We start from the raw sequence: 12,133 nt of genomic DNA, 5'->3' as shown, positions 1-12,133 counted from the left end.
CTTTGTAACAACACATGCCAAAGGATCAAAACAGAAGAACTATATTTCACTGGCTACAAACATGTTCTGGTGGTTTTTTGCAGAATAATGAAAGCTTACCTGAAAATGTAAAAAACTAAGTAGTTGATTTGTGACCCATTGTAAGTTTGTCACTGCCACATCTAAGGTTAAAAACTGGCTAATTTTAGGCTTATGGTATCTGCTATACCAAAGGTGCCTCTAAGCCATGAAGATGCTTGGCTGAGTAGTTACTCCCTGCACACCTGTAGTACTGGGGAGACGCTCCAGAGGGGGAGTGCACAGTCATGCAGAACTTAGGACTACCAAAGGGTCGCAGGAGACCATTACAAAGGAATTCTGTCTGCTGCATCTTAGTGGTAAGTTATGGCATTAAGCCATCAGCCAAGAATAATAGCCAAAAGTAAAATATATGAACATAGTAGTATGAGCTGCTCCTTTACACCTTCACATAAAGCATTGCTCCCATTCAGGTCATTATTACACACTCTTGTCTTTCAAGTCAAACCCAAACTGACAGAAGCAGCCAATGGATTTCATCATAATGCATAAAGACCCCTCAAGATTTCAAGCTTCTTTGGATGGTGGTTGATTACCATAGCCAGGACTTGTGCTGCTTATGGGCTACTCTGTGGGGCAGGATGATCACATTCTCCCTAGGACAATTTCTGTTGCTGTGTACTGCTGTCTCTGGCAGAGCTGAGCTAAGGCTTGTGAAGGCCCAGGGCAAAGGACTATTTACTCCATAAATTATTCTCCATACAGTGCTTATTGTCGTGAACTGACAGAACCATGTTTCATTGTCTCTAATTTTTGGAGTAGTATGATCCTTTTAAGAAATCACAGCTCTTAAATGGTATTTGGGTTAATTTCATCAACACTGAAGTCACTGTTCACTTATCTCTGCAGTAAACAAGACTAAAACACAGTGGAAAAGAGTAAGCTATTGAGATGTGAGGAGAATGAAAACAGTCAATATTTGATAAAGATAATATATTCATTGTCACCAAGCATGGCACAAAGTTTCTGAAGAGCCTTAAACTGTAAGTTCCTCCCAAAGTGTGTATTCTGCCTAAGGTCTGGTCTGTGGTCTTTTTCAGGTATCCCCCTCTACTGACTGGTCAGATTTGAGGCTGTTTTCCTTGAACATGGTGAATGAGAGGGCGCTGGTAGGACTGCCTACAACAGCAACAAGGTAGACATGCTCATGCTCACACACTCTGTCCTGATCTGGCTCTCTTCATGCAAGGGGTGGTGGGGTTGTGTACTTCTGGCTGGGTGTTGCAACAGTGCTACAGTGACCTCCAGTGCTTAAATCCTTTGCTTCCAGACCTACAACAGAGAAGGAAACAGCTAACAGGTTGACAGAAAGGTCATAGGCTTAATGAGGTTTTAAATATTGCAGCTTACAGCACAGGAGACTAGAGCAACCCTAAATTAAACAAGGGGGTTAAAATAAACCTCTGGGATCAATGATTATTACCAGGGCACAGTAATAAACATTTCTGTGTTTTTCTGTAACATGTCTCATTCAGGGTATTAAGGCAATTTACTAGTAAAGCCCTATCACCCTCTTGTGAAGAAGGTAAGTAATACACAGGAATATTTTCCCTGGTTTTGTGTAATAATTTCTCTCTTATTTAATAACGTGATAAAATTACACAACACTTTAGGTCAAAATGTCTCATTTAATGTCAGAAGAAAATGGCAGAATATGGAAACTAAAAATTCATGAATATATCAACAGTAAATGTCTAACTCTCACTTCAAAGCACCACAGGAATCTTAATAACCATTTTGCTATTATTTCTCACACAAGTGTTTTCAGGGGAGATAATAGTTTTCTGCCTCTTCCTTGCTCTGTATTACCAAAGCACAGAACTTTTATATTTAGATGTTACAACAGAGCAGTTTTCCTTCTTCTGTAATTGTTACCATTTCAGATACCAGCAAAATAAACAAACCAACCAACCAACCAACAAACCCCACAAACAGGAAAAACACAAAAAAAACCCCAGACAAACCAAACCAAACACAAACCATCAAAACCCTTCCCTAAATATTCCATGAACTGACAGCAGTTTGGCTTGTATGGAATTATAAGTGGAAGTGGTTAGATGACGGAATATTTTTTTCCTTCCTGCTTTCCCCAGGCTTGCTTTGAACATCTCTGGGGAAGCCACGCTTGCAGTTTGAAAAGCTGTACTCTGAACTGTTGCATTCTAAACAGAGCAGTAGGTACAGTTTATTAACACCAACGCAGTTCTCCCCCTCATCTGTCATTTTCCTTGGTTTGCTCCTCAAATGAGTGAAATTTTTTGTCCCCAGATAGAGTTCATATATTCATTCTGGAACTTCAACAACAACCCAAACATTGCAAAAAAGATGGTATGGCTGAGATCAAAATGACCTGTACACACATTCCAGTTCAAGACTAATGCTGACAGAAGAAAGTGTAGTATGGGACTGTTATTTTCAGAATATACAACAGTGATGCAAAGAAAGATTATTGCTAATTGTCTTCAATCTGTTGATAGCGAGCTTTTTACAGTCTGAAATTCCACATGAACATCAAAGTTTATGTCAGTAAGGAAAAGAAAATGTAATAAATTCTACATCTTAGTTGTGTAGCTGAATTGTGTGCCTACTGAATATCAGTGATGAGTCTGACTGGTTTTTGTCATCAATCAATCAGGACCTTGTAGCTCTGTGACTCGGATATCCTTCAATAAGGTTTTTCTACCTTATTGGTAACATTTTTGGATGCAGAACTGCGTTTTTGTTTGAATAATAACCTATCATAACACGCAAATAATTATTGTGAATGTAATTGGTCCAAGGATAATGCTGTGTTCCGCATATGAATTTCCCCAGTGAGCTGCATCTCTATTCAAATCACACAGACTTTATATCACACTTGTGTTGCTCCAACGGGAGAGAAATGCCAGCTCTTTTCCTTTGGTTAAGAGACGAATTGCCCTCTCTGTTTTATCCCTTGTATAAACTCAGGCAAATGATGAAAAACTGCAGGAATAGCAGCTGTACAATGCTGATCCAATTGTCTGAAGTGAATGGAACTGCTAGAAGGCATAAAACTTGTGGAGTGCAGCGATTTCTTTGGCACCTGAAACCATGAGAAAACAATTGTTTCAGTGACAATGCACAGTCTCTGAAAGGTGGAGGTTATGACAAGGGTGGTTAAATGGTGGCTTTTGTGTTGCATGTGGATTGTGAACAATTCCAGTACAGCATGTACGCCATATCTGCTGTGTGTAATTGGTTGTTTGGCTGTGCTTAGCACAAAGGCTGCTGGGCAATTGATATCCTCAGCTGTGGAACAAAGTGAGCTGGCATGGCTGGGCCGCTGGGGACCCAGCTATACGGTGAGGCTGGCTCTCTCCCCCAGGGAGCTACAGCCCCCTGCAGAGCCATTGTCACCTGTGAACTGCTACCCCAGCTCTCTGAGGAGGGCCTGCTGGATGAGAGAAACCAATTGCCCAGGACAGCATGTTGCTGGGTATGGCAAAATGTTTATGCCTCTTTTGCTCATTTTTACCTCATGACTGCTGCTGCAGCCAGGTGAGGTGCCCTTGGCAGGGCACCTGGGCAGTGACTTTCCTATCTCACTCGCCTCTTTCTCCCATTCTCAGTCCTGTCTTCTTAACCAAAGCTGGAAGAATAAGTACCATTTTACTTACAGTTCTGGCTCTGAGTTATTCTGAGCCACCTGGAGGTCATAAAATAATTTTGGTTGGAAGAGACCCTTAAGATTATCAAGTCCAACCATAACCTAACTCTAGCACTAAACCGTGTCCTTAAGAACCTCATCCATATGCCTTTTAAACAACTTCAGGGATGGTGACTCCACCACTTCCCTGGGAAGCCTGTCCCACTCTTCACAACCCTTTCCATGAATAAATATTTCCTAATATCCAATCTGAACCTTCATTGGTGCAACTTGAGGCCATTTCCTCTCATCCTATCACCTGCTACTTGGGAGAAGAGACCAACACCCTCCATGCTACAACCTCCTTTCAGGTAGTTGCAGACAGCGATAAGGTCTCCCCTCAGCCTCCTTTTCTTCAGGCTAAACAGCCCCAGTTCCCTCAGCTGCTCCTCGTAAGTCTTGTGCTCCAGACCCTTCGCCAGCCTCATCACCCTCCTCTGAACTCACTCCAGCAGCTCCATGTCTTTCCTATAGTGAGGGGCCCAAAACTGAACACAGTATTTGAGGTGGGGCCTCACCAGCACTGAGTGCAAGGGGACAATCACTTCTCTATTCCTACTGTTCACACTATTCTTGATACACATTGGGATGCTGTTGGCCTTTTTAGCCACTTGGGTGGTGGCATGTAGCTAAATGCTCAGAGATTTGTTCTCCTGCCTGCCCTTGAATGTGATCTTACCACTGCCCTGGGTTACCATCTCAGACCTGCAAGTACAGATATGCTCATCTTTTGCAATTATCATCAGTGTCACTGGAAGGTGCTACCTTCAATAGCAACTGCAAGTGCCATGCAGCTAACAGAACAGGGAATTCATCATGTAAACATGATGACCCATTGCACATGACATATCTTGAATATTACGCACTAGTCTGGAAAATATTGAGCATGTTTCTCAGAGTTACTCCAGACTTATTTCACAGGACTTAACTATATACATTTACATGCAGTTACATGCCTATACTTTGCCATAGTATTTTGCTTAGGAGCAGGTCATCCGACCCAACGCTAACCCACCATCTAAACAAGAAACATTAGGTACTTTTTGCATTGAATTATTGTGGTCTGTATCTGTCACCCTGATTTATGCTGAGAAGCACATTGCTTTTCAGGTAGTTATTGATTTCTGTGGGTTTGCACTCAAGGTAATGCAGTTCTCAGTGTGCAGGATCACAGAAAAGTTGAACTTCCTCATCAAATTTTCAGCAGCAGAAGACTTGCTAGCTCTTTAAGAAAACTGAGCCAACAGAGGTCATGTTACAAGCTCAGGTCCTGACTTCAGAGCAAGCATATGATACATTCAAGGTCTGAAGCTGCCTTTCTTTGCTCATCCAAAAGCTTCAACGAGTGGATCAGTGGGTTACATCAGGCAGGTGTGGCTCATCATTTAAATAGCAATAAAGAGCTTTAAAGTTCTTCAAAGAACTAGAAAAAAAGAGCTATGAAGTACCCTCCCATTCTGTGAAATAAATGAGGTCACACCTTCAGCAAAACCATGTATTGGATTTTGCCACTGACTCAATGCATCAGCTGACTAATTGTGACTAAACAATTTTACAAGTTATGCAGCAATTACACAGCAAAATCAGAATGAATTCAACACCACCTGAAGGCTGAGAATCAAATTCCATGGCAATGTGACAGGCACTCTTAAGTTACAAGGAATGTAAGGGAAACTTATTTGAGGCAATTTGTACACGGAGATGGCAAAAAAGCTCTCTATAGAAATGGGCTACTTCATTTTATTTCTTCCCGAACCCAGATTCCACTCATTTATCTTTCTAACTCCCATACGGATATCAATTCCTCTAAGAAACACATCTCTCTGCAACAGCTTTGTTTGGATAGTTTGACTGGGCTGGAAAATAAATCTCAAAATGGAAACTGTATTATAATTCTAATTATGTATCAATTGCAAACTGATCACATTGCATATTGTAAGGTTTTAGAATATCAAGTGTCTGTGGGATATTAGTATCAGGGTCTATTCCACTTACTCCTAATTATGATATAAACTGAAATTAACTGTCAATTCTGTTCCCAGAACTTTATAAAAATTATACATTTTAGGGTCTTTTTCTAAACAATGTAACTGATTTTTTTTTTTTTTTTCTTTTTGTGAACTATCATATTCTATTGAGGAGCACCCTTTATCACAAACTTTGGTAAAGGCATTTCCAGTTTATTAAAGAGACTACAATTTAATAATTTTGCCAAGGAGAATCTTCAGGTCCTCTGAGAATCATCTTAGCACATGCGGAATAGGTCCCTTTTTTTCCTAGCAAGAAAGAAAATAGTGTATAAATATTTTACTAATGTGCTGAGGACTACATTTTGTTTTCATGCATTATTAGCTCCTCAAGAAAATTCTCAGCATATATTAAGGCATAAGATGGTATGATCTGTGATCATTTGAAAATGTCAAACCTTGTTTTGCCTGTCCCTTTTACCTCCATATTCCTGTGCAATGGCTGTTTTCTCTTTTCAGAAGCTAAAGCAACACAGACAAACCTTGTTTCCTGAATGACTGATGGGGTAATGAAAATTGATAGTAGCCCCTACAAACACCATTGATTTTTTAAAATCTCAAAGACTGACACCTTATCTTTGTATCTGAAAGAAGCGTATGTCTGCTGGTTGTAATAAATACAGGTATGCATGTATACCCTGATACCTACCAGCATTGTCTGCAGACTCTCAGCAGCTCAGGGGCACATTTCAAATTCACTTCAGCAAGGGCACCAGGCTGTGTTATAAGGATTTCGTAAAAATCCATCCCTTAGAATCTTGTAAGTAATCTCTTGGATATCCTACAGGCTTTCTTTCATAAAGCTTTCAACACAGGGTTGAGTGGGCTGCACACGTGTGTGTGAAGCTGCCTGATTGAAATGCCAATATTCTCTCTCTCCCTGTGCTGTAAAATTTACTATTGCAATAAAACAGAAGCATTCCCTTGCATACCAAACTGAAGTGGCTATGAAGAACAACCACTGAAACCCCTCATTTATTTCATGGTTTCAGTTTAATTGACATCAGTGTTCAGTCCTTCCTCCTGGTCTATTCATTGTGTCCCCTCCTGGAGATTCAGTCTGAAAGAAGTCACACTGTAGTTAGAATCACGAGCATCTAATCTTAGTTTTCTATTTGGTTTGTTTGTGGTTTTTTTTTTTTTTACTTTTAGGTATTACCCACAGCAAGCAACCACAACACTTCCCCCATCTCCCAGTCCAAGTCTCTGCTGAGAGAGAATATGTTAAGAGGATATTTATCTACCTCCCTGACTCCAAATAACCAGTACCAGAGACAGTGTAATACAAATATTTCTGAATAATTCATGAAATGATTGATGGGCAAAAAATATTGCAAACAATGTATTTTAGGCATATTATTTAATCAGCAGCAATAAAACAGCTCGTTTTTTAAAGAACATGAATAATTTATTTTAATACTAAAGGATGAGAATTCCTGTAATGCATGATTTGTAGGAATGACCCAACCAGCTCTAATCAGAGACTGGGGAGCATGTGTGTGAGTCATTTGCAGTGTGCAAATATCTAGGCAATGATGAGAGGAAAAATCAGTTGCTCAGAATGGTGAAGGGTCACTGGTACCCACCAGTCCTTCCACAAGAATGGGGTTTATAAAGTGTTTGAAATTAGGGTAGGAGAACTATTGTGTAAAATAAAGAGAGCAAGGAGGCAGATTTGGTAAAATCTTGCCACACTTGAGGCAATAAAAACAAAGACTGCCTGGAGAGTATAGGAAGAATTATATGAGGGGGCATAGTACATGGAGCATAGCCTCCACATTAATGCAGTTTCTTGGGGAAAAATGTTGGGGGAAGGATGTGGTGACATATTGGGAAGTACTGTGCTACAGAAGATATTTTTAAACATTGAACACACAACCCTTGTAACACTCTTTTTAACATAGTGCAGACCGTGCAGGAAAAGATCCCCCCAAACCCGGCATTCTGGTAACTTAGTCCTGTTCATTAGACAAATCCTTCTCTACACCTCTCTCTGACATTCATATGTCACTTGTGGGGACCACATAGCCTTAGAGCTCAGCTGTAAGGATAGTATAGTGGAAGATTATTATGGACTCTAGGATAACCACCAATAAACTATTAATTAGCTGCCCTTGCAGCTCACCATATTTCTAAAATGTTTGAAAAACAGGGTAAAAATCTGGGGCATCTGCCAGTGGGATTTCGTAGTAGATGCCTCATCAATGCTATACAGCACATCAACATGGGGACTTACTTCTGGTGAGCGCAGAGCCATTCATCAAGATGGAGCAAGTTTATTGTGGCTTCTGCACATGAGAACTTAGAGAAACTCCTAGCACTTCATATTATGTCTGGCTAAATAGAACAACAGTCTCAACTTCTACTGTGGGCTTAGATTCTGAGTTGGTACCTGGTTAGGAGTCAGTAGATTCAAAGTAGCTGAACCCAATCAAGAAAGTGAGGTAGACAGTAAATTCTGCTCCATTTACTGAACATTTCCTAAATATTTAGTCCTTTTTTTTAAAAAAAAAGGTACAGTTTAAAAATATCTACAGAACCTTAAGTCCTGCAAAAGAACATTGTGCTACTAAATAATGTAACAGCATGTTCATATGTTCATTAAATATCAATCACTAATTTTAAATTATCTGAAATTTGAAATGCTTCTGAACTTATATCCATTCCCCTGTTTATTCTCTATACCTTTGTAAGGGGAATTTTGTGAGCTTTCTTTGGTTTAAACTCTTGATTTTGACATTTTTCTGTGCAATCACTAGAATTAAGACAAAATGGAAGAACAGGAGATAAGTCATTATGTATTTGAGATGACTGTCAGGAATGGAGAAAAAAAAAAAAAAAGAGGAAGATTCCTTGAAGGGAGAATAAATCTTTTCTTTGGCAGATTATCTACTGGCTTCTAAATCTTCCTTCTGAGAGGAGAGTACACAGGAGGTAACAGGATATTATGTCTCTGCCTTCAGCTAGCCGTTAGCAGATTTGCAAGCCATCCAGGCCATCCCTTCAGTAGCTCTCATACCCTGTTTTTGGGCAGCAGTGTGTGACACCAAGGCGTGGGGCTTGGCTGAATCTTTGGCTTTGCTGAATCCATTGACTCAGTGGGCAGGATTTCAACCCCTGTGCCCCAGCCAAGTGCAGGGCACAGCCCAGCCCTCGATGTTTAATTACAAGGTGTGGGTTGCTCAGCAGCGTTTTACATCTGTGACAAAAAGAAGCTTCATTCAAATCTTTGTGGGTAATTGATGCGTTACTCCTCCTTTGCTGGATCAGAAGTAGTGGCGTGACTTTAGCCATGTCACTGTCTTCCTGCTTGATACATTTCCCCACTCTGTAACAGAAAGCAAGGAACTTTACAGATTCTGAAGCTAAAATAACGATTTGTGTATGCACATGAAACGCATTTCCCAGTACAGTGCCACAGATAAAAATCACAACAAATGTACTTCAGAGTAAATGAATGAGTGAAATTTAAGACTGATACTGCAAAATAAATTTGGACTGGCTTTTTTTTTTTTTTTCGGTGGGGGGAACTCATTAGACTGTGAAAATTAATCACGCTGTGCATAGTGCCCTACTGGCAAGACATTACTCATTGCAAAATAATTCTGTTGTTTTGGGACTTTGCATGTATACTAGATTGATGGTGATTCAGTGTTTATTGAAATTTTTGGTTCGCATCTCATTTATGTTTATGCCCATCAGATGGTCTTTATTTGTCAGAGTATTTCTTAGGATTTTTTTTTTATTATTCCTTGATTTGAGTGTCTGCATGATGGAGATGCTCTATAAGTGAAAGAAGAAATTGAGCAATATTAAACATCACAAAGGACAAGTGATTGCTAAGGGTAAAGAAAGCAGATTATGATTACAAATAATAATTTGAGAGAAAAGCCTGAACTGATCTGGATTTTGGTTCTAGGGATAAGATCTTCAACGAAAATGCGTATCTTGCTGTTTTCCTAGTCTTGAATTTGTGGATTTAAAGTTAGGAAAAGAACTAAAGAAGGTCGTTTTCCAAGAAAACCTTTTTAGTAGCAGGACTTCTTTTCTTCTAAACAAGCCATGAAAATGTCATCTCCCAATACATTTAAAGGGAGAAGCCCAGAGTGCCTGACATTGTATCGTAAGCATAATATAGGAGCAATAGAAGAAGCAGCAATATCTGCTTTCAATCCCTCGTCCTCAGAACAGTAGACTGGGTGTTGTTAGATCCACTGGGTCCAAGTTCAGTCCTCACTGTTGAGTGTTGTAGAGATCAGTGTCACAAGCTGGCTTCTTGTATGAAAAACAAATGTTGGCCTCTGCTTTCCAGGGAGGGACACTGACATTATGGTGTTGTTTGTTTGGGTGATGTTGATATCCTCCCCTCTCCCTGCCACTGAGCCTTCTTGAATTCCTTCCTGGAATAGGAAAGGCATGCAAAGATTTTGGAACCTATGAGAGATCTTCCATCACTTCTGATAATGGAATAGTCTTTTGAGTCTTTAATGGCTGAAGGTTTATGAACAGGAGTTAAGTTATATGTCCTCAAGGAAGAGTTTTCCCACAGTAGATACCAGAAAAACTTTTGACAAATTTCCAGCAAAAGGTCATCCTGTTATAAGATACCCTGATAATCATTCCATGTAAAGATGTAGAAACTGGAATGAAAAATTCCTGGGTCTGTTAATCTTGCAAAATTCAGCTAATAATCAGATATTCTCTACACGCAATGTCAAATGAAAATGTAATGAATACACGTCCATAAATATATATGGGGAGAATAAAAAGAATAGCCTTAGACAAATCCATGATGCGAAAATACTAACTTCTTTTTCTGTCACAAAGCTAACTGAATTATCTTCCTTCAACTATGAATCAAAAAATCTTGAGACATAATGCTGAAGGAAAGCTACAATAAATTGAGTTTGGGAGCATAGATCATTGTCTCAAAAAGAGAAAATGAAAACAAGAATTAGTTACATCACAGCAGTTTGTTTAACAGTGAAGAATGGAAAGCAGTGATACCAACAGCTCAGTATAGAGGAAAATTGTTTTCTGGTAAACAGAATTAAATCCAGAGTGACCAGAGGAGATGGTAGATTCAGCTGAAAGATATTGGTAATGGCAACATTAATGGCAATATTAATGGCAAATTGTGGTTAGAAATAATTCACTAAAATAAATAGATCTTTGGCTGGAGTCTCTACTTCTTTCGCAGAGTAGGTTAAAGTAAACTTCCTATTTTCTCACCCAGAATATGGTTTTTCCCATTGGGAAGTACTCCAGGGTACCTAGGAACAATCAGAAACTGTTCTATGAAAGGAAGAATAGGGGACAAATACAGCAAACACTGGGAGATTTGGAAACCTTGAAAACAGACACCAGATGTTTTGCCATGCCCAACAAAAAGACCAAAAGTGTTGGTGTGTCTGAAGTATAGACAGCATCTCTGACGATTAAGACACTGGTATGTCTATACTGTGCATTATTAAGAGCTGAAAAGCAGATAGTGATTTGCCTTAATTTGAATTGACATTTTCTCTTCTAGCTTTTACATTTACTGTATTGTCCAAGTAGTTTCCCCAGTAATGTGACATGTTTAAGGAGCTCACAGAAGAAAAGACTGGTAATGTTTCTGAAAAGATGTATCTGGCCTTCAGCAGGTAAAATTTTACCATGTCTTTTCTATTTCTTGATTCTGTATTGACACCTTTCCTCCCTCCCCATGTGTTCAAGCTCTTCTGAACAAGTTTTCATTTCATAGAGTTACTATTGAAGCTGTAATCACAGCTGGGTTGGGCACCATGTCTCACCAGCCCAAGGCAACTCAAATTCATTGTTTTCGTGGGACCCAGTGGCAAACAGAAATTACAGCATTCCTTACCCTGTTACAAACACTCCTCTTTTTCCTCACCTCTTTCAATTTGAGGAAGATAAAAACTGTCACAACTGTCTTCAGGCAGTAATTTTCCAATAACCATTGGTGAAAAGCACTATATTTTAATACCCGTGCATTCTTATGTGGAACAATGTAGCTATTCATAGTGAATAGACTTTTCAGGAATTACACAATCCTTTTGTAAAGTTCTTTCTCACTAATCTACAGCTGTGCTTTTAAAGATATCATTGAAGAGATTTAGGAAAGCAGTTGTTTGCTCCCCTTTAAATGAAAAGAAAAAAATAAAATCATATTAATTTAGTACTGTTATTAGCTCAGTAACATGAGCGGTGTATGCCTCATCATAAATACATACATATGTTTTCTTGCGATGGAATGGGCAAGTGTACGTTTTCTGTTTTTATTTCCTAAAAATAATCTTCATTCTTGCACAGCTCTCCTCTGGCCTGTAGGTGTCATAGTCAGAATATGGATGAAATA

The 12,133-nt window shown here is 39.3% G+C and overlaps 1 long non-coding RNA gene across 2 annotated transcripts in view; it reads left to right on the top strand.

Moving 5' to 3' along the window:
- The window catches only part of LOC136098575 (uncharacterized), a 70,083-nt gene that overhangs the window by 1,991 nt on the left and 55,959 nt on the right, over nt 1-12,133 (top strand). For both annotated transcript variants that reach the window (XR_011737676.1, XR_011737675.1), the window contains exon 2: nt 1,119-1,213. This is a non-coding gene — a long non-coding RNA (uncharacterized lncRNA). The remainder of the gene's footprint in view (nt 1-1,118; nt 1,214-12,133) is intronic.

This window comes from Patagioenas fasciata, chromosome 2, assembly GCF_037038585.1.
Source record: "Patagioenas fasciata isolate bPatFas1 chromosome 2, bPatFas1.hap1, whole genome shotgun sequence".
Classification (NCBI taxonomy): Eukaryota; Metazoa; Chordata; class Aves; order Columbiformes; family Columbidae; genus Patagioenas; species Patagioenas fasciata.
This window is presented reverse-complemented; position numbering and strand designations above follow the sequence as displayed.